Here is a 21967-nt window from a genome sequence, read left to right as displayed (position 1 = left end):
CCGTTCAAATCTAAAGTCCATAAAATCATGAGTAGCAGGGCCAACAAGAGTCTTTGAATAACACTGAAATTTAAGAGTCAGGACAACTGTTGCAGATTGGTCCATGTCTTCAGTGGCCAGAGGGTCAAGTCAAGGAATAACTGCATATCCTACGGATCTTTTTTGCAAAATCAGTAATAAATAATAACAGCAGATCTTCTGAGTTATAAAGCACTAGCCTTACTTGGGAGTGGCTTATTTATAAAAGCCCAAAGGAACTTTGGAGACACATAAGTGAAATTTAAATATATAACTGCCCCACCCCCAAAGAATTTAAGAGAACTATCATGCTCTACATATCAGATTTAATGTTTTCGTAGGTGTCCGATGAACAAAGCTTTAAGACGCAAAGGTTTATTTCTACTATCATAATTGCCATTTGTATTTGTCAGTAATCGCTCTTACTCCTTGGTCAGCCTCGCTTCTCTTTATGACAGATAATCCACAAATATATTCCATTCTAATGTGGATGTATGGACGCATGTATCTAAATTTAGAGTTCAAACCAAGGCCTGAAGGCATCCGGGCGCTAGCAGCAGCAAGAGAGTAACTTCAACAAAGCCATAGATCAGAACAAAAACGTTTTTGAAAATGTAAATTATCAGAAATTCCACGAAGATGAACAGAAAAAGAGTAGTTTGTTTGTTACAATCTAGTGAACAGCCAGGTTTTCATAGATTTTCTGAAGACTTGGTGATTGCCATTTGTGTGAAGTCACCTGGGCATGGAGTTCCACAGGTTGCTTGATAGAAAAGAGAAGGCAGTTCTGAAAAGGTAATCAATTTATTAACCTCTTATGGATGAATAGCCAAGTCAACTCTGCCAGAATTCAAATGTTTGACTTTAGTTGCACACAGAGGTATGAAGCGAACACTTAATTTGTATGAAATCATGCAGCCAGATATCCTTGTTTTTCATTATTATTATTATTGTCGGAGTATTTGCTTCAGAAGCAGAGCATTTTACAAATAGGGAGAAGTACACTGCGAGGAAAGCAGATCACAAAGACAATACAAAGGAGTGAGACTCCAACAACCAGGGAGTGAGAGGGCAGGCAACATGGCGGCAAGGTATCCACAAGAAACCAAGGGAAGAAACAGGACCCACCCTCAGGTTCGGAAGGGAGTGGAGGGTGTATGGACCCAAGTGACCGGGAGAAGCCATTCCTTGAAGTGCAGGGTCTTAAGCTCCTTCCTCATTTGAAAACATCTGCCCACACTACCTTGGTACTGCAGTCCCTATACAAGCTCCCAATAAACAGTAAAGGGTTAGCTTTCAAACTTTGGGCTCCACTAACTCACAGGGAATACAGAGGCCCACCTTGGAAGGAAAAATTACTCTAGCAAAATTCAGGCACAAACATGACGATAAGTCTTAGGTGCAGGTTCGTTAGCTGCATGTAATACAAGTTGCCAAATATTGAAATGATGATAGTATAATAGATTTTGGCAAGGTGATGGAGGTCAGTGGGAGAAATGGAGAGGGAGGGCAAGAAGGGTATGGCCGAGGTTTAGATGTAGCTTGCAATTTCTGCACCTTGTATGTAGGAGAGGCATTCACTTCTACTGCCCATGCGCTCACTCGCCCAGTGCTACAGTACATCTTTTTTCTCTTACAGGGCAGGTGGGTGGGGAACATACTAGCAATAATCATGCCCATCAAGCATCTTTTGCTAGCCAAGCCCTTCCACCCACCCAGATAAGATGGATTTCTGACCTGGCGGGCAGAGGTTCAGAAGGCCAGCCTAGTTTCTTGCAACAGGGTAACCTTCTAGAAAAGCCACACCAATTAAGGTTGCATTGGATGCAGTCAAGACTAGGTCTCAGGAGGGGTGAGGGTGACTGAAAGACCTCAATGAGCACACAGTCCCTAGGAAGAGGGGAGCCTATTGCTTAAATGTACTTGCAAAGCTGGTGGACGCAGTAGTGCAGATGGGTGAAAACGGGGTCTCTTGTAAGGTCTGTAGCAGCTCAGGAAGGTGGGTGAGGTGATGCAAAATAGCTTCCCACTATTTGTGGAGATGTCTCCCCGAGAGGGCAGAACAGGTTCCAGGACTTGGGAATAGTTTGATAGCTCAGTGACACTCGTGCATAAAAATGGATGGATGCGCTAGGAGACACAGTTAAGGGTTGCAATTACTCACCGACCCCTGCCGCACTCCGGACCAAACTTCGGCAGTCGAGTCCCCTTCGGTTGCAGGTTCAAATGTAGCAATTCTGCGGCTCTGCGGTTTTCATCAACGAAGTTACAGTGTTGATTCCCAAACAGGACAGTGGCAATTCCTTCACTCCCGGTGGATGGATCAGGCCAGTTTCACTGTAGCAGTCTTCAGGGCCCAGAGGGGCACAGATGCAATGCACTTGTAATGTTTGTCACCACGGCTAGGCGACACGGTAACCGCGTGTACTCCGGTTCGGGCACTCTCTCTACTCCAGACCTGGGAACGTCAAGTGTACGAAATTTGGTGTGACATTTGCGGAGTGGGTTGGGTGAATGTATGCCCCCCCCCGCCCCTTCACAAAAATCCCTGGCACCCCTGACTGCTCAGTTGATTGAGCTGTTTGACAAGCAAATACCATATTTAGAAGTACATCCTTTGATACAACTCCAAGGCAGGGGCACAAAAATCACAGGGTATTTGTGGGCGTAGTATAGTCCAACAAAAAAAAAAGAAGTTCAAAGAAAACAAAACAAAACAAAACTGGTGAATTCAAGTTTAAGAAGCATGTTTCACTTTAGACATGCTGCACATTCAGATAATAGTATGCCCAGCATGTATAAAGCTTGCTTTGAAAATAGATGCCCCCAACTCCCCCATGATACGCATGGCCCATCTATTCCCGCAGGCCAGAAGTAAGAACATGCTCAACTAACAAGAGGGACTATAAACTCGTGATTGATTGCTGGTCGAAGGAGCATCTTTAAGACTCATGGAAGTGTTATTTGCAGGTGTGTGGGGCTAGGTGGTGGTTTGGGGGGTCATAGAGGATGTATGGTGGGGTAAAGCAGCAATTAGGGGCAATCGCCCCTCTTTGCCACCTCTTAGGGACGCCTATGCACATTACCCCACCAAAACTACGCAGTTGGAGCCATACAGATCACTTCTTCCAAAAAATAAAGGGAGAAATGGATAAATAGGCATCTCCAAAATCATGCAGGTCTGAAGGGCAGGCATTTGCAACATAGTGCAAGTCAATCCGATGTTCTAAGTCGTCGCCTGTGCATACATTTTGCCAACTATATGCAAATTCTTGCAAGTGCCATTTAAGGTGCTGCATAAGGAGTTACACTGTATATAATACGAATCTGAAGTTGAGCTCGTCACAATAGCCTTCCAAACGCTGGTCTCATTGTAAGCCCAATACGAAGAGGCGCACTCCCGGGCGTACTTCTACCACACACTCATCTACTGCCTTGCACCATCAGAATTGGCAAGATTGTCAACATGAAACGAAGACACAGAAAAGACTTTGACCGCCGCAGGAGTTCATCTTCTACGTATTGCAAATTCAACTCTCCAAAACAAGGGTTAGGGAGCCATCTTGTGGCCACTTCAAGCAACTCGCTTCTAGCCTGCACACACGTTTGCTCCAAGAAACTAAATGCATATTTCTTAACTTTTTTGATAGAGGTGGGAGTGCAAGGGGTACAGCCGAGCCAGAGGGAAGTCATTGAGCCGGCAAAGCAATGGCCTTGTATGCCTCCTCACCCCTTTCTTAGAACAGAAGACCCCCCCCACCTAGTGACTTGCTGAAAGACCCCTCCTTGCCTACCGCCCTGCCTCCTACCACACAACACAATAACAGGGACATAACTAAATGGGGGGGGGGGAGGCTTGCGAGCCCTGCTGTGTGCCCCTCCTCTGCTCCAAATACTCTCAAGTTGGCCTTGGCCACCATTCATGCCTAATGATTATAAAGATAATGCTCCCGCAGCAGCGTGATGTAGACTGCACAAGGTTAAAGATTTAAGGTTTTGAATCAAATATTACCCCCAACATTGAAACAAGGGGTTTGGCAACTGGCCCCAAGTACACAAATGATGGACTCCAATATGTTGCATCCGTAACATGCTGCATATGGCAGCACAGGAAGCAGCTTTTGGTGCCATTGGGTCAGGTGGCTTCTGAGGGGGCATAGAATTTGAAAATCATTTAAGCGAAGTGTTGGCAAGTGAATATCTTTAGTGCCGAGTGTGGCGACAAGGAATGAAGACACTGAACAAGTGGTGCCATAGTGATTACTATAGAATTTTATTAAATGATAAACCAAGCCCATCTATCCCCAACACGAACAGTATTTCCCTATCTAACCTAAAGAAACTAAGGTGCTCGTCAGGACATCCGTGCGAGTCAAAACAAAAAGTTAATATCCCGCTCACAAAGGCTCCTACTCTATGGTGTTTTGTTGAAGTAACAGGGATAAAGTCCAGCTAATGTTCGTAATACAGGCGAATGACTCCCTTCTCCTGGATGTAAAGCATCCAAACACCTCTCAGGTTGTTCAAAACCAAAGTTTTTGAAAAGTTCTGGGTTCTCTGTGACCCAACAGAAAACAAACAGTCACAAAAGGTCTCGTGGGGCTAGAAGAATGGCTCTTTTCTCCTAGCTGCTTCCCTAACGTCTTAAACAATTCTTTAAAAGTCTTGTAGCTCCCCTAGGGAGGTTTTCACAATGTCTAGGTTTTGTACAATTCTTGATCTGCCCCCACTGGGACGATGGTGCTGCTCCTGGAATCCCTCTCGATTCTCCAGTAGCACCCTTTTGTGGAACTGGCCTGGGCTATCACAAAATGATTTACGTTTTTCTCAATTTCTCTATGGCTCAGTCTTGTAACTTTCCAGCCGCCCGCCTGGACTTGTGCGTGTTTCCTTGAATTTCTCCCATGGAAATCTTCTCCAGTTTCACCAGGGGTCGCAGGTCCATAACTGCTTAGTTCCACTTATTCCTTTTGTAGTCCTCCGTGTTTTGCCTCTTTCAACCTACAGTTACTGTGAACCGCCTCAGCATAGCTGTCGGATCCCTCAGTTACGCCTCCTCCATGGTCTCTCGCTCTCTCCCAATAGTCACTTAAGGCGAATGGTAGGCAGTCTTGGCACAGTTGTCGGACCAAACAGTCCGCTCACTACAGGTCGTGCCACCACCTCTTAGGTCTCTGCAAGTTCATCACGGCGGTTACCAACCGACTCGCAAAGACACTTCTCTGGCATCTTGCTATTCCTCTTCTAAGCCTTGCACACGAGACTCGCTGCATGCAGTCTCCCAAAGCCCTTGCGGCAGCTTTCCAGGCTTCAATGCAGCCTCTCTGGTCACCTGGTTCTCCCTCTGGTTGTACCACAACTTCCAGCTCAGAGAACTGCATGTGGGGCTGCCGGACGGGACAGTGGATGATGAACACAGTCCTCCTTTGCTGTTCTGTTTAAATAGCGGGGACGGCCCCAGCTCAACATCCTTCCAATTAACAGCAGCTGCTCAAGCCTTTGTCCTGCTTAAACGTAGGGTTTTTGAGTGCTTCTTTTCAGTAACGGTCGTCAGGAGGGTTCGATATTCCACAATAACAGTTTCCGAGGGGAATCTTACGTTGATAAGATTTGGGTATGATTGTTAGCCTACAAGGTGGGATATTACAGGGGCTGTGCCTCCCAATTGCGTCCTTAACCCAGAAGAGGAGTCCCTCCCCATGAAATCCTCCTGCATGTCACCAGCCCTATGGGGACTATTGCTTAGAGGTCTCATCTCCCTAGCCTCATGGGAAGAGATCTCCCGTGGGGAGAAGTGACGCCATCTGAAGGATAGTCACATGGGGCACTAACATATTCCAAAAAGTTAGGAGTATAGCAAGAGAGCCCTAATGTAGGGGAAATTGGTGTTTCACCTGAAGACATTTAAAGAATCTGTTGAATTGGTGCATTTTACAGCATTTTGTTTGTAGAAAAATGTGTTTAAAAAGTCATGCACTTTACAATAGGTTCTCTTAGATAATGCATGGAAAAATCTAATACAAGTCACTAACAGTACACAGGAGCATTTGACCAAATTTGTATTACTGAGTTCACAACATGCTAGTATTGCCAGTGTAAATCATGTTTATACAGCTGCGCCCACGATACATCCACGCATTGCCAGTGAAAATAATTTCATAGAGCAGAGTCCATAATAAATGCCAACAATCCTAGTGTAAAACACTTAGATTTTGTGGCCACAATCTAGGTCTTTATGGTCACTGTAAATAACATTGAAACTACAATGCATTCCAAAATATACAAAATATGCAAAATAGCACATTGGATGTTGTAGCACAACCACTGCAAGCCAGCATTGTCACTATCAACTTCCATGATGCAGCCCCCTGCTGCCAAACACATGCCACACTTCTTTCTCTTTCTCGCGCACGAACACGCACACGCACGCACACTTCAACTCTGCCTCTGTAGGAAGGAACGAATAAGAAAAGACTTCTTGGTCTATTCCCCATACTCTGGACCTGCCTCCCCATCAACAATAGATTTACAACCTTGCTTTTAGAGTTGAGGACGGAGCTCAAGACCCTCCTCTTCAAGAAATAACTTTTTGCCAACACCTAGGTCCACACACACACTCTACCGTTTAACCTGAGACCGCTTATCTGCTCCCCCCTGCTTACTTATAGATATTAGCTTGGGGCCAAATTGCCCGTCCTCTGAAATAAAGTAGTACCGTTCACAAACAACCTGAGCGAGCAGGTAAATTTACTGTATGTTTATTCGGTATGATAGTAGCCAGGAAGCACCGGCACGTCCCTTAGCGCCAGTTTACACTCTTCAACTGTAGCTCTTGGAACCCTGGTTCAGATCACACCACCACAAGCACTCCACACTGAAATCACAACGTTCCAGATAGTCTGCGACATCACCAGCAAGCCACACATACATTACAATACCCTCCTACTCTCTCGTTGTTAGCTCTGCGCTACCTTGTATTGTTCCCTTGTAATTTGCTTCTCTCACTGTGTACTTTCCCATATGACTTGAAAAGTGCTCCATTGCTTCCTGAAACTAGGTCCATTCTCAAGTGCCAGAATAAATAACACAAATGTGACACTGCAAACATGTATTGTGGGTTACTCTGCTTGATGTCTGTGGTGGTGTTTTCATCCAGTCTGCATAATGTAAATACATTCCTCTGGCTCCGTTTATAAATAAATTCGCCATTTATAAATAAAATATTCCCTCACTCAGTATATTTTAATTTATTTTTATTTAAAGAACAGGGATGTCAATTTCTTTCAGAAATTATTTAAAATAACGTTGACAGATGGGAGAGACATTCACACGAAGGGAGCCGGTACAATAAGAAAGATGAGAACAAGTGGGGAACCAAATTATGAGTGAAAAAAAGTGGGGCGTATACCAGGTACACAACAAATAAAAAATAATATATAGGAGAAAGGTGATATTAAGTTTAGAGGACAAGTGCTTCTATCTATAAACAATTTAATAAGTGAGTAAATCTCATTCATTCTGTAAATAAATGTCCTGTGGTAAATGGTGTGGGGACACTGCAATATTTCCTGACTGTTTTGCATAAAATCAAAGAGCATTTTGTAACAAATATAGATTTTTATATTTTACATATGTCCGTGATAATGATGTAAGCATGCAACTATTTTGAGTACACAATGGTGGGACTGGTTTTCAGTTAGTCACATTTTAATGTTCGGCTGAGTATTGTAAGACAGATATACCAATTTGGAAATGCTTTTATTTTGATGTGAGACTTGCCCTTAGCACTACACACTACAAGCCTGCTACAAAATTATAACATTATTTCAATATGAACAACAGCTGGATTGTACTTCAGGCACAGAAAGGTGGATACTAATGAAAGTGAATACTTTTTTGCAGTCTCATACATATGCGCATTGCCTAAAGCGCACTTTCCCAGAATGTGCTTTACCAAAAGCATTCACTGATGTAGAACAACCTATATTACGATCATTTTGCTCTCAATTGAAGCAGGACTAGATGCAAACGCTTATATTCAGCCTACAAAGATCTTGAACGTGTGTCAGTTTTAATTCACTGAAAATATTCTGAGAAATAAATATTCGACAACGGCAACCACAATCACAATTCCATACGGATTTCAAAAGACTGGTATCCTGTGCCAGTTCTAGTTTTACTACTGGTAGAGTAAGGGAGAGAAAAGCACGTGAAGGGAGTGGACTGTTGGGAGAGAGAAAGATGTAAGAAGGCTGGTGGGGCTTTCCGTATCTAATGAAGTCATGCAATACACGTATGGGATTTGGTGACGAGCAAGCCCTAGCAGCGGAGAAAAAACAGAACCGTCAGTAGTCTCACCCTCACATCGTCGATGCCACTCTCATCGTGATCAAGTAGGGAACGGCAGCAGCACTAGGGGAATTATTGACCACAAAAGAAAAGGAAGTAATTTAGGAAAAGAGCGCCGGCAGCAGAGCAAGTGCAAGGAGATTCTAAAGGTGCACACAAAAGATTCCGTTGGGCCACACACTGAGAAAAGAAACCATCCGCATACCCATGTTTCAGACAGAGCACACCGGCGCACATAATATTGTCTAGCAATGCAGCATGGAATGCTAGCCACACCAGCAAAAACAAGGGCGCCTAGCAACATAACATCTTTGTAAAGGTTTCTCCCAAAACGAAATCCTGTCGTAGTGAAACAGTTCATGAAAAAAATAAGGCAAAGACAATAAGAGAAAAGGGAAAGTGAACGATAGAGTGCCTCAGATAAGTGAAACAGATAAAAAGCATACAAAAAGGAACCGAATATCAAGGAATACTCTAGGACCGACGGGATGGCACTAGACCCATCAGTGACAATACTGCATAACATCATGCCCCCAATGACATTCCTTTCCCCACCAGGTCCAACCACGTGCAAGATGTCCTTTGAGCATTATGCTAATGGAGTGTGAGGAACCAACAAAGGTATTAAAAGATACAAATATGTATTGATACTGTCTAGGGACTGCAGAACAAAAGTTAAATCTGACAGACTTGTCCCAAGAAAAATCTGATGATTTAAACAAACATGGTTAATGCATTGCTAACATGGAAAAACACTGAAGTCAAAAATAATGCAATTTTGAAAAGGTATACGTTTGGCAAGTGCATTCAAGAGGAAGGAGGGACCTCAGCGCATGTCATAACGGCACTTGGAGTGCTTGCCAAGACCTGCAATTTTGGTTTCCAAATGCAGGATTCGAAATTAAGGTTGGATGATCAGGAGCTAAAACAATCTCTTGCGAGTCGGGCATCACCCAGTAAGCAGGAGCTAGAGCTGGGGAACCAGGAGCGAATACACAGCGTATTGAAATTGCAACTTCCACACAAGATGCACTTTGTCATAAAAGCAATTTTACTGTATGCCAACGGTCGGGGGGTGGGGGTGGAGGTAATCAGTTCATTGGCGTAGAAAACAAACCTGATTCGCTCCGAATGACAAGGTCTCAGTTTATATACACAAACCATTTACATAATAATCCAACATTTTTTTTACAAATCCACCAAACCCCCATTGCCTAACTTGAATACAAAGATATTTAATCCCCCTAGCTCAAACCCCCCCATTGGATACATTCACAAAGTACAACCCCTTTGACATGTGATCTTATGATGTACTCCACATAATATAATTTATGAATAGCTCAGTTTATTACTCAGATCATGTGATAGAAACCCAGTAACCCAGATGGTGATTGTGCAAAGTTTTCCATCAACACTTCAAGGCAAGGGGAGTGAGGGCAAAAAATAAGTACTCCCTGCAAGCAGTAGTAAATCCTTATCCTCTGGCTTCCCATACCATTTTCCCTGCATTCCTTCACGTAATCCCGTTTGCTACTGCCATCTCATGTTATATAGCATTTGGCATACATTCTACTCATTTCCCTGAAAGCTCATAAACCATTAGCGCTCAACTTAACCCCCCATGTAACCAGACCTTTTGGTTCATCAAAAAACAAGGCTTTATGCTCCCAGGGAAATTACACATTGCACCCAAGAACCTAATTCGGTCATAAAAATCAAACAAATGGCTTTCCATTCCATTCTCGCCTTCAGACCTTTGCAATGTTATCACAACTGCCCACATGCGGGTCGCTCCCTACCCCCCACGCCCTACATGACCTTAGTCATCTAGCTCTCCAAACCAGGCAAAAAACAATTGCTGACAATCCAGCGACTCTGCGCCCTACGAAAACTCCAAGTAGACAAAACCTGAATTCTGTGAGGTCTCCATGTGCCCACAATTAACCAATATTTCCCAGTGCCCTAAATGTGTCTGCAATCTAAACCATAGTTGAATTCTCTTGTTAGATTTCCCTTCAATTAACTCCTTTATCGCATGCATAAAGCTCTCCCCACTGCATACTTCTCATCACTACAAATTGCACATTGTATCCATGTAACTGCTACTGCTATTGCTGCCTGTGACCCGAAAAAGTATCCAACTTAAACACAAAGTACACGAATTTCAATTCTTCCAACTACACGGACCACATATATAGTTGCAACATCGCCCCTAAACCAGCCGCACCATGACCTAGTAGAATTTCCGTAGTGTGAACCTCTTTTCTGTGTTGGGACCTAAAAAGTCTACCCCAACACCCATTATGTATGACCCATTATATTTATGTGTCCCATTTTTTCTTTATTCCCATTTTCAAACACAAAAGTTAATTTCATGCATGCATGTTTAGAAAGCACAAGTTGGCCAAGGGAGCCAAAAGTAGCTCCTGGTAACAGGTTTGGTTTAAGCCAACCAGGCTCTCCTAGGGTAGATACAGGAGTTTGGTAGATGCAGGAGCTAAGTAGCTCCCAGCAATTTCAAACTCTGAAATGGATGAAAGGTTGTGTGAGCAATTCATGCTTGAATGTAAAGATAGTAAGAGCAGAGAATAATGGGCAAAGGGTGACCTGACATTAGAATTTCTCAGAATAGCAAAAGAGGTGGAATGTACTAATAGATGTATCAAGCCACTGGTGAAGTATGCAAAGACAGTTATTAGTGCGAGTTAAGAGAAAAACAAAACTGGGTAAAACACATGCAAAATTAAAAAGAGCAATGTCCATGCCTACTGGGGAAGCGAGTAACAGGAAGAAATACTGCTCTATCGTTCAACCGTACAAATAGGTCAAGTGGTGTGAGGAACATGGACACCATGTAATGCATGTGTTATGGGTGCATGTCCACTTGTAAGAATAGTGTGCAGCAAGGGTCATTTGGCGAGATGTTGTAGGCCAAAGAATAGTAACTTGGTAAGAGATGAGCGAAGATCCAGAAGAAGCACTTTTTGCTGCTGTAGATTATCATCTTGAAGGAGTTAAAGACAGCGCTTCTAAACAAAATACTGATTAATATGATGAGACTGGCATGAAATATACACTTTTGCCAATGCAGACATTTTACCAGGAACAAAATTCTTCAAGAAGTTGATATGAAACCAGTGGCTTATGGTTTCAAGAAAATAGAAATTGTGGGTACATTTCCAGCTGCTCTTGAATTAAAGGAATGAGGGCAGCACAGTAGTGAAAGTTTATGTCACAAATAAAAGAGCAACACCCCTTTTGATTTAGTTACACCAAAAGAAGCTTGACAACTAGTTCAACCCAAATGCCGACAAATCTATACAGTTGAGTGTATTCAAAGAAGGGGTGGGATGCCTCAAATAAGATTGCGACTAGTGCAATGCCAGTGGTTCATAAAGAAAGGAATATACCATTATCAATTAGGAGTCAAGTAAAGGAGGAGCCAACTAAACTGGAAAATAAAGGTATTATCGAACGGATTGAAAGATCTGAATGGGTGTCACCGTTGGTAGTGGTATTGAAATCAAATGGAAAACTGCTTTGACTTCAGAGTGTTGAACAAGTGCATCCTACCGGATCACCATCCTTTAGCCAACATATCGGAGATACTGTCCACATTATCAGATGCTCATGTGTTTTCATCACTCGATCTAACGTCTGCTTACCATCAAATAAAGTTAGATCTGATGTCTAGAAAATTAATGGCGCTTATCACACCAAAAGGATTATTTCAATCTATATGCCTGCCATTTGGCATGGTGTCAGCCGTGTCTGTTTTGTAAGGGATCATGCATGGACTATTTAGTTCTGAACCCAAAGTAGTAGGTTTCGAGGATGACATATTGGTTTATAGAAGTGATCAACGGCTAAAAAAAGCTCTGAAAGTATTGAAGGATAAAGGATTAACCTTGAGCAAAGAAGAGTGTAAATTAAACCAGAACAGTATAGAATATCTGTGACATACAACTATCAAGGGCACTGAAGCAAGGAAAGACTTAGTAGATGCTGTTAAGAGCTCCATAACAAGAATAGAACAAACTACGCTCATTCTTAGAAATGGCATAAGACTATTCAAGATGTACGTTGCCAAGAAAACAAAGCTGTGATATTTACTCAAATGCAAGTCCAAGTTTGAGTAGAATGAGGCCTGCAAAAATGATTTTGAAACAGAAAGAGCACTGGATCAGACCCCATGATAGCAGAATTTCAAACTAGAAAGGAAAACAATTTTGAACACAGAGGGCAGCAATGAGGGTTTGGGTTCAGATAGAAAATGGAGAAGAGCAAGTTATTAGGTTTACATCAGGATTGCTCAAGGGTGCAGAGAAAGAATACTTAACGATAGAAAAAGATGTATCCCCATCACAAGTTGAACAGCTATATGCTAATGTGTGGCTTCCCAGGGCTAAAATATTATTCATTTTATAGAGCGTATTTTAAAAGTATCCAGATCACTTATTATACCAGCCTGATAAAAGTAGAAATGGTTATAGAATCATGTCAAGCAAGAAAGGGTATGCAGGTAGCTTCATTTTCCCATCCTGAAGCGACTAAGACGCTCAGCAAAAGGAAATGCACGATGAAGTAGGTGTTATGCACAGTGGGTAGCTTGTTATGCATTCTGCTTATGTCAAATAGCCCTTAGCAGCCAGCTGTTGGCACTGACAACCGTGAGTCCCAATTGCTCACTCACTGTCTGAACCATCTGACCTGAATCGCCATTTTAAAGGCCCTGCTGATGAGAAAAACGCCAGGTTTCCGAGAAGAGGCCTTTGCGTGCTGGAAAAATAATTTGTTATGGCCCTCGGAAAAGTGGCTGCTCTGCAGATCAGGAAGCAGCAGACAGTTAATGCATCCTCGGGTCAATCATTATCAAAGGAGGCTACAGGCAAAGTCCATGCCAGCCAGCTGTCAACACTAAAAGAGCTGAGAGTTTGCTACAGTAGCCACGCAAACTGGTCCTTCTCCCTGCCCTTTGTGAATGCAGATGCGTGGTGCTGCTGCGCATAGTATATTATCTGCAAACTTACTCTGCTTTTTGTGCAAGCAACTGCAGATCGGTCAAGGCTTGAGGCTCAGCCCTTGCTTTGGGCAGTGATTAATGAGTAGCAATACATGTTTCTGTTCGAGTGACTGGCTTGACCCCAAGGCTGAGATGTAGCTAGTCTCCGAGACCCGGGCTGGTTGGAGCTTCGACTGGCTCCCCCAGCTCTATTTTTGAGCAGGTATTTATGACACCCCCCCCCAGGTGATCAGGTTAAGACGGCAGAGTAGGATTTATGTATTAGTAGTATAGTAGCGGGTCGCATTGGTATTTGGTTGGGGACATGGTCCTTCACAGAACGAAAGAAGTCAGCAACATCTAAGAACAATAAAATTCAGACTAAGGGTCCAATTTATATTCGTACACTCCGTACACTGTTACTAGCTGAAATGATGAGCAGAACTGGCAGTCCGGGGCCATATTACTGAAATGTTTCACTGGTGCGAGTGCAGTTTTGCACAGCATTGGCACTAGGGCAAAAAACATGGACAAGGATAACCTTAGTGCTAATATTGTTCCATATTAGCAGTAAGAAAATATTTTTTCTGGTGCAAAAATAAATTTTAAAGAACGTATTTTGGACCTACTGCTAATTCAATGCGAAATTGCACTTGCACAAGTGCAGTGTTGAAATCTCTGGGAACAGCTCGTTCAAATCACGGACAATAAAAAGAGTATATGGAGCTCAAGGGAGGGACAATGTGGAAAGCGAAAATAGCGTTGGAAAAATATGCGCAAATAACATGACTAAAGTTTGAGCAGGTATCGCTATTTTCACTATTTACTCATCCAGATCTGCAAATCAGGCCCATAAATTCAGTGATGGGCCATCTCTCAACGTGTTAACCACTGTTACAGAATAGCTTATCGCTCAAGATCAAAGGTTTGACATCATGTTAGTTCAGTTGTAAATGTGTGAGGGCAAGACCAGTATCATACATTTTAAATGTTTAGGAGCGGCTCAGCCTATCAGGAAAGCAGAATTCAGGGCAATGCCAGTAATTGCTATCTATACGCAGGTTATCACGGAGCAGGTTTAGCAGGATGGCATGGTTGGCCATGTCAAAAGAAGAAGAGAGATCAAGTAAGATGAGGACAGAGGGCAGATGAGCATCGAGGTAAGAGAGCGGGTCTTCATGGATGGTCATGGAGACAACCAACAGATTCAGTATGAAGATTAAGCTAGGAGATGGCCAGCTTTTCCAGGAGTTTTCCCAGGAAAGGAGTGATGGAGATAGGGCAGTAGTTAGCCGGACAGGAGGGGTCAGCTGAGTTTCTTGAGAAGAGGGTGCACAAAAGAGTGCTTCAGGGGGATGGGGGGGGGGGGGGGGAGGTTCCAGTGGCGAAAGAGTGGTTGTAGAAGTCGGCCAAGGCTGGAGTGAGGGTGTCAATGTGGTCCATGATGGTTTTGGAAGAACAGGGAAGAACCTGTTTGTATGAGGCTTTCATAGATCGGAATTGTCTAGAAACCTTGTCAGGGATGAAGCGAGGAAAGACAGAAGGGAGGTGGGTGGCCGCAGGGGGCCCAGAGAAAGAGGAGAGAGTGTTGGGAGAAGCAGGAGAGGACGAGAGGGTGGACAGGATGTCCTGGGTTTTAGAGATGAAATGAGAAGCCAGGGCCGCACAGAGGGCCTGGGAGGGGACGTTTATCCCCTTTGCACCTGAGAACTTATCTTTTTAAAGAACATTGTGGTTACTACTTGTCTTACACCCCAAATTCATTAGAGTGCAGCATCTTGCCATCAGGGCAGAAGTCAATTCTTCACAGGCACTATCTCTGATGGTGCCCAGAATACTGTGCTGCCTGTAGCCTGCCACTCCATTGCATTCTCACCCTAGTCCTCTCCTGGGCACCTTTTGCCAGGAAAGGTGGCTCAGGGTCCCAAACGCACATCGCTGGCTGTCTCCATCCAACAGCCTCCTTTTAGCACATGGCCCACCACTTCGATAGCCCTCTGCCAGCCAGCATACCTTAATTATTATGGCAAGGTGACATTACAGAAAAGGCCCATTTGCTCTTTACTCGAGTCAATTTCTGGCCATGACTTTTGCTCGAGACTGCTCATCTGGCACCACAATGAGTGCTTAAATCATTAATAACAGCCTTAAAGTTTCTTGCTTTGCGCACAGATTTTAGGTCCTGCTTCTGCACACTTTATGCCAGACATTGTGACCAGTCGGTGGCACTAATCTTTAATTAGAAAAGTGGAATGTTGCAGTTATATTGCAGACAATGCAGTGGCGCAGACAGCGATAATGGCTAGTATAATCCTTCTGTCCCAACATTCCAATGTTTCGCCCTTGTCCTTACTAGTTTTGAAACATTCTACCATCATTCGGTGCAATATTTTTAGTGAGCCGAAGCTGTTTCAAGATGTAGCCATGCTCAATTGTCCAATTCGTCTTTCCTTCTCTCAATCACCTTCTTATAAACTGTTCTGGTGACTTGCACTTGGTTTTTCCCTGGGTCGTGACATTTTAAAGAATGCAAGAGATCTTTCTTTGTATTTTTACAATGCTCGAACAAGTCCTTATTTTTAGCTAAGCTTCTATTTTATTTTATTTTGAGTACTAAGGCTTCTGCAATGTTCGGCAGTAAATTGGTGAAGAGTTATAATAGCTGCTGGGTCGGCATCCTTTTGCAGTAGTGTCATAAACAAAGGAAAATTGGGGCCTAAAATGTTCTGATGTATCGCAGGTTTGTTACTAGGGGCCCATTTCAGTCTTTCTACTTAACTTTTCATTGCGTCACTATCGACTAGGGTTGGTATGATTTCATATCTGTGTTCAATTGCTAGCCAATTGATTACTAACTTATGGCCATGATTATCACAGACACCCACCAACCCCCACGGAACAAATCAGATAAAAATGTGAAGTGTTCAACAATGTGCCAATGATTTAAGTAATCAATCGATTGTGGAGCTCCCACGTTGGCTCTTGATGGTGAGGGCTCCTGGACGATCACCTGTAGTTCTCCCATTGTTTGACTGCAGCCTCCATTCCATTAACCAATTATGAAATATTAACCCCTCATTATAAACCCAGGGTGCTGCATTTCTGGTTCAGGGTTTCACATAGTTCAATAAGATCCAGTGGCAGGCCAATTATTTCTTTGATATTCAGGTCCTCCCCGCGCACATAATTGTACGCTCTTGAATGGGTTCTGACAGATCATCCCTTTTATGGACTATTGTACATATTCAGAAGCAACAAAATTCGACCATTTCTGCAGCATATTTTAAATGCTTATCTAAAGTACATAAGTTGACTTTACATTCGAAGTAGGTTGTAAATGAAGGCTGCCATGCACCAATAAGATCTCCTTTGGGCTTTTCAACTTCCTTTGATTTAATTGGCAAAACACACATCAAGAATCAGAAGATCTTCCGCCCAGGTTACCTGAAGCAATAGGATATTGTGCAGTTTCAGTTAAGGACCGTCAGGTTCGCAAATGTACCCAACTGCACAAGCAATATTCCATGAAAGACTCTAGTGGGTCAAGGAGCTTGGGCCACTGGATGAGTCATGGTTTGCATCATCAGTGGACTGGGGTGTTTCATTTGAGAGAATTTGCAAAGGTGAGATGGATGATCAAGCCAAATCGACTAACTTCCCTTGAAGGTGGAAATTATTTTTGTCAATCAATTTCTTCCAATGAACATGAGCTATTGTATCATTTTGGGTTACAAAACCTCCAGGTAAATAGTCAATCCCAGTGTTTCCCCAATTATCTCTAATCGCTCCATTCCTTGGTGGGGGGAGGGGAAACCCCTCCCACAACAGAGGAATAATTGTTCAAACCATGGTTATTCTGCACAGTTGCACAGTGGGATTCAGTAGTGTTTGCCTGTTTCTACCTCCCTTGGTAATGTTTAGATGAGGGTTTGTTTTAGGCAGATAACGGCATCATCATGGTCTCTTTTGTTGATGTGGACCAACCCAGATAGGAATGACGAATGTCTGCAGCCACTTTTCTAGAGGCAAAAGAAACAACTAAAGTCTCCCACGATCCATTTAGGTGTGGACCCTATTCATGTACACATCTGCCCAATATAGCTTCAGGATTTATGCTTGGTCCTAGAGTTTAGTCTTAATCCAGTGTGCAGTTTTATTCAATAATGAGACCATTGATTCCGAAGTCCCTTTTTGGAGAGGTTCACCCGCACAATTACTCCTACTAACGGGGGTGCTGTTGGGGGAGATTTAGTATTTGAATTGCAATCTAGGGTGTAGAGAGTATTGGAAGCACTATTTTGCATGGATAGGTCATGTGTTAATCCAAGATTTCAATTGTATTACATTTGATGGTGGATGGATGGTCGAAAAGGGTTTAAATTGTAGCACAATGTTTTCTAGAAAATGTTAGCCACTAGTTTGGGACTTAGACTTAGAATCTATGAATTTCAGGCCCCACTAGAGGCCCGCCAGATGTGGGAGACCATAATGTATTAATGGAAGTTTGGCAGATAGAATCCAAGTTTGCAATAGAGCAATCTGCTGAGGTAGGTAAATGAGGCAGGTGTTGGAAGATGCCTTATACACCTAATTTCCTTCTCTGCTACTTGTATTTTTTCATCACCTTTGCCACCGATTGCTTGTAGATAGTCCAGGAGTGAGTGAATGTGTGGTATTTTGGGGGGTGGGGAGAGTTTGCGTTGTTAAGACACCTTTCCTTGTGCCCCCTCCACATTTGCCTTTAATTTCCCCATCTGGTCACAAGGCTCAAAGGTGAGAAATAAACCCACACTCACCAGTCATAGAATTAATAAATGGGAATAGTGCCAAGAATATGATTAGGGTATTGGCGTATACAGACATAGGTTTTTTTTTTTTCACTACCTTGCCATATGTTAGGTAATGAGCACTTTCGGCTGAAGGAGCTGTGCTTCAATGGGCGGGGGGGAGGGCTATGTTTGTATTTGGCGTTAAGTTATATGCATGTAAAATATATTCCGATAGCCAGCCTCCTCCCCCCTCTTTGAGCTCCTCACTGATGCAGGGCTGTAATAAGCAGGGTCTCCATTTCTGCACAGCAGATATCCAAGGTTCACTTCCTCAGTAGTCCAACAATGCTGCTCTGCTAGGTAGTCTGTTGGGTGGGGGTGTGCTGCCAAACTGACCTACCGCCCTACTCACCCCTCAAACAGCCCGCTCCGGCCGCGCTTGAGCAAGCAGCAGAAGTTAAAGGCTCAAGTGTTTGTTTTGACACTGATCACATCAGCGATCACGTCTGTCAAGGCACACAACTCCTCCTTCACTGGAATCCAGAGGGAATAGCCCGCTCAGGCCGCGCTCCGCCTTTTACCTCATGTTTAATGGGCTTCTCAACAACATCAGAAGCCTTGAACCTCTGCCAAGTTGTTCTGTGTGATGTCAGATCCGAACACGCAAGCCCCCCGCCCCTAATTTCTTCATCTGCGTGCCCTTGTACCAAAGTGAGAGGAATTAGGTTACTCACCTGCATATGAATTGGCAGCCTTAGGTTACATGAGGATTCCATTACATTATCAATGATCATTTGTTTGTTTTGCTTATTCTGTAAACCATTTTGTCAATTCAATTTCTGGTTTCTTTGGAAATGGGGGCTGAACGAGTGTCATTCTCCTCCCCACCTTCCCCTATAGGACTGCCGGTTAGAAGTCTGGTTTTATTTTCACTCAGAAGGTGGAGGGAAAGTTCCATGAGAGCTATGATCGTGTACACCTTAATCCATCCTCCAGCAAACCTCTCCCCCAGAAAAGAATCCACGCTGCATGCCAATAGACTACTAAAACAGAGGCACAAATTACTCAAGAGATGGTGAGGATCCAATAAGAGGGAGGAACAGAGGAAGGGCACTGCCTGCAGTTTTGGACAAAGCGATACAGCAAGTGAGGAGGCAAAATTGAGGAGAGTGAGCGTAGGGACTGAAAGATACAAGGTACATTGCAGCCGCAGAAAGAACAGAGGGCTTGGGAGCAAGTGCAAAGAGCTCATTTAAAGGGCCTTTCAGAGCAGAAAATTTGTAATTTTCCATGACATACTGATAAAAGTACATTCTTTTTAGGCTTGCTATGATCTTTGTCCATGTTTTTTGGTGGCTTCCGACCTCACAAAATCTTTTTGATTGCTACTGGCCTTAAGTGCTTTCCATTATTTTTCTGCTTGCTACCCGTCTTCTTTTAAAGTTGCTTAGTCGCTACTGGCCAGGGTCAAAGTGAACTTTGAATGGTTAAACTTGAATAAGTCTTATTTATATCTATGCTTCATATGGTTTTATCACTTCCATAAGACCGTTCTAAAGTGCAATATAACGAGAGGTCTTGTTTCAGACCAGTCTCCAAACCCCACAAGTCTAAGTTATGGACTTAATATTGTTGACCTAGTTTAGTAACGGTTTCCAAGCAGTCACAAAAGCAAATAAAATCTCTGAAATGGAGGAAAATCAATACAAAAATAACTATGATGGCAAATTTCTCTATTCTTTTGTGGGTAGTTAATCACAAACTAAAATGACTTCCTCATCATCAGAATGATATTGGGGCATGAACTACTATGAAAAATAATTTCACAAATGCCTCAATTCAATTAATGGTGGGAGAAGGATAGCATAGAGAAAAGGGGTGGGTCAGTTAGGGAGCTAGCAATTGGACAAAAAGGCAAAACAGGAAGAGTGGGGGCCACGTGATGTGGTCCATAATGCACCTAGTTCTGAGTTATTTTTGGTGCGAGTAACCTGTGCTCTGTAGCCTGGAATATGATCTTTGAAACCAGGGATACAGTACCAGAAGTGGTGCAACGGTGGCAGCGTTTACAATATCATTCCATGACTATTTTTAAATATCTTCCTAGGTAACGCTTATCCTTGGTACTGTAGTTATTGGCTTTTGCGACTGGAATTTACATAGATACATTTCGGCTTTCCCATGGCCTAGCAAAGTCCATGGGCGCCACAGTCACTTTCCTCATGCCCTTTCTTCTAGTTCTAGCAAACCTTCAATTTCTCCTGGTCCTTTTACCACCCTTTTTGGCACTCTTTGCACTTCTCCAGTCCTGTGCCTCATTATGGCAGGTTCGACTCGTATGCTAGAATGTGCGACAGGCCCGCATTGCAGACATAGGTGTGAATCTTTCCAGCAATTATGCAAAGGAAAGCTGTCATATTAATATCATCCCTGAAAACTTCAACATCTTTCTGAAAACTTTCAGACTACTCCAATCCCTTGTTCTTTGTGGTGGTTGAATATTACAAAATGTTTATCTGGCAATGAGTTATGTAAATGATCCTTTGTACTGCACCAATCACCACCAAAGCTATCTTATAGTGCTGAATCATGTCCAAGGGGGCGTCATATGTCCTCTCCCCAGGGTGAAACCAGACCTTAGTCGGTCGGAAAAAAGTGGTAGTGGATTGACGGGGGACAGCAGGAGTGTGCACAAAGATGTCAAATTTAGACTGGAGAGGTGGTATACAAAAGATGAAAGTGAATGTTGAGTAGTAAAGCAGGTGTATCAGGTGAAATGCTGATCAGAAAAAAAAGCCAAGAGGCAATGCTCCGCAAAAAAAAAAAATTAAAAAGAAAAAAAAAAAAAAAAACATTGTTTCAGGCGTGTTCCTGAATTTTGCAAAAGGGAATTTTAATATGGTGAAGTGCTGGAGGAGTGATTTACTCAGGATGTGCTGAGGTGACCCATTAAGTATGTATATTTCCCCAGGAACCACTTCTAGAGTGTCATGCTTAAATAACAAGTTCGAAGGTCTGGAGTGACGTGCCGGCTGACAGGTGCCAGGACAAAGGTCTGATCTCGCAGAGGTGCATGCTGGAACAGAAAAGGAGAGGGAAGTAAGGACAGAAGCAACAATCGTCATTGCCCTGGTCGCTTAGTTTCTTGTAGATCGGAGTGTATTGGCGGCTGTGTGAACATGGTTCTTTTGTGTAGAATGTTTCCCGTATGATGCACTGCTCATATCAAAAGAGGAGGCGGTGTCTTTAGTTAGTGCGTTGGGAGGGTGAACATTGTTTAGATAGCTGTGATGAATCTGATGTCATCACTCCTTTCCCTTGGATAGCCTTTCCCCATGTGGGCAGGGGACGGCAGCCCTTGAGCAGCTACCTCATCCTGACCCTGGGGGTAGATATTAAGGAGGACCACCTGGGGCCGGGGGGGGGGCAACCCTCAGGCGGATGACAACATCATTGGAGAAAGTCACATATCCCCCCCCCCATCTCCTTTTAGAGATGCTCCCTCCATTCCTCATGCCCTGATGGCATATGAAACACGCTGCCTCAACCACTTGCTAGGTATACGCCAAATATTCCTCGAAATCACACAAGGAACAGTGTGTCAACAACTGAGATGAGGAAGAGGCAAGGAGCATTGAAGTCACTCCCAAGTAGTTCCAACATCAGCTTCCTCAACATTACACAAGGAACAACATGGTAACAGCAGACGAGAAAGAGGGACGGAGCAACGAAGATGACAAAGACCAGTAAAACTTTCACAGCGGTCTAGTCTTTCGAAGTTGTTCTATGGTGCCGGGAAACTTAAATCTCAACAAATGTTTGTCTGGGT

The 21967-nt window shown here is 43.4% G+C and overlaps 1 protein-coding gene across 2 annotated transcripts in view; it reads right to left on the bottom strand.

Moving 5' to 3' along the window:
* Positions 1–21967, bottom strand: part of PRELID2 (PRELI domain containing 2) — a 712823-nt gene that overhangs the window by 534445 nt on the left and 156411 nt on the right. The window contains exon 1 of one of the 2 annotated variants that reach the window (XM_069652453.1): positions 2183–2395. The exons of the other annotated variant lie outside the window; for it this stretch is intronic. The gene's annotated coding sequence lies outside the window, so the exon portion shown is untranslated. Of the gene's footprint in view, positions 1–2182; positions 2396–21967 lie in introns of those variants that run through there. 2 annotated transcript variants of the gene reach the window in all.

This window comes from Ambystoma mexicanum, chromosome 3p (genome assembly GCF_040938575.1).
Source record: "Ambystoma mexicanum isolate Mex_15411 chromosome 3p, UKY_AmexF1_1, whole genome shotgun sequence".
Classification (NCBI taxonomy): Eukaryota; Metazoa; Chordata; class Amphibia; order Caudata; family Ambystomatidae; genus Ambystoma; species Ambystoma mexicanum.
The sequence above is the reverse complement of the archived record's forward strand: the minus strand, read 5'-3'. Positions and strand labels throughout refer to the sequence as shown.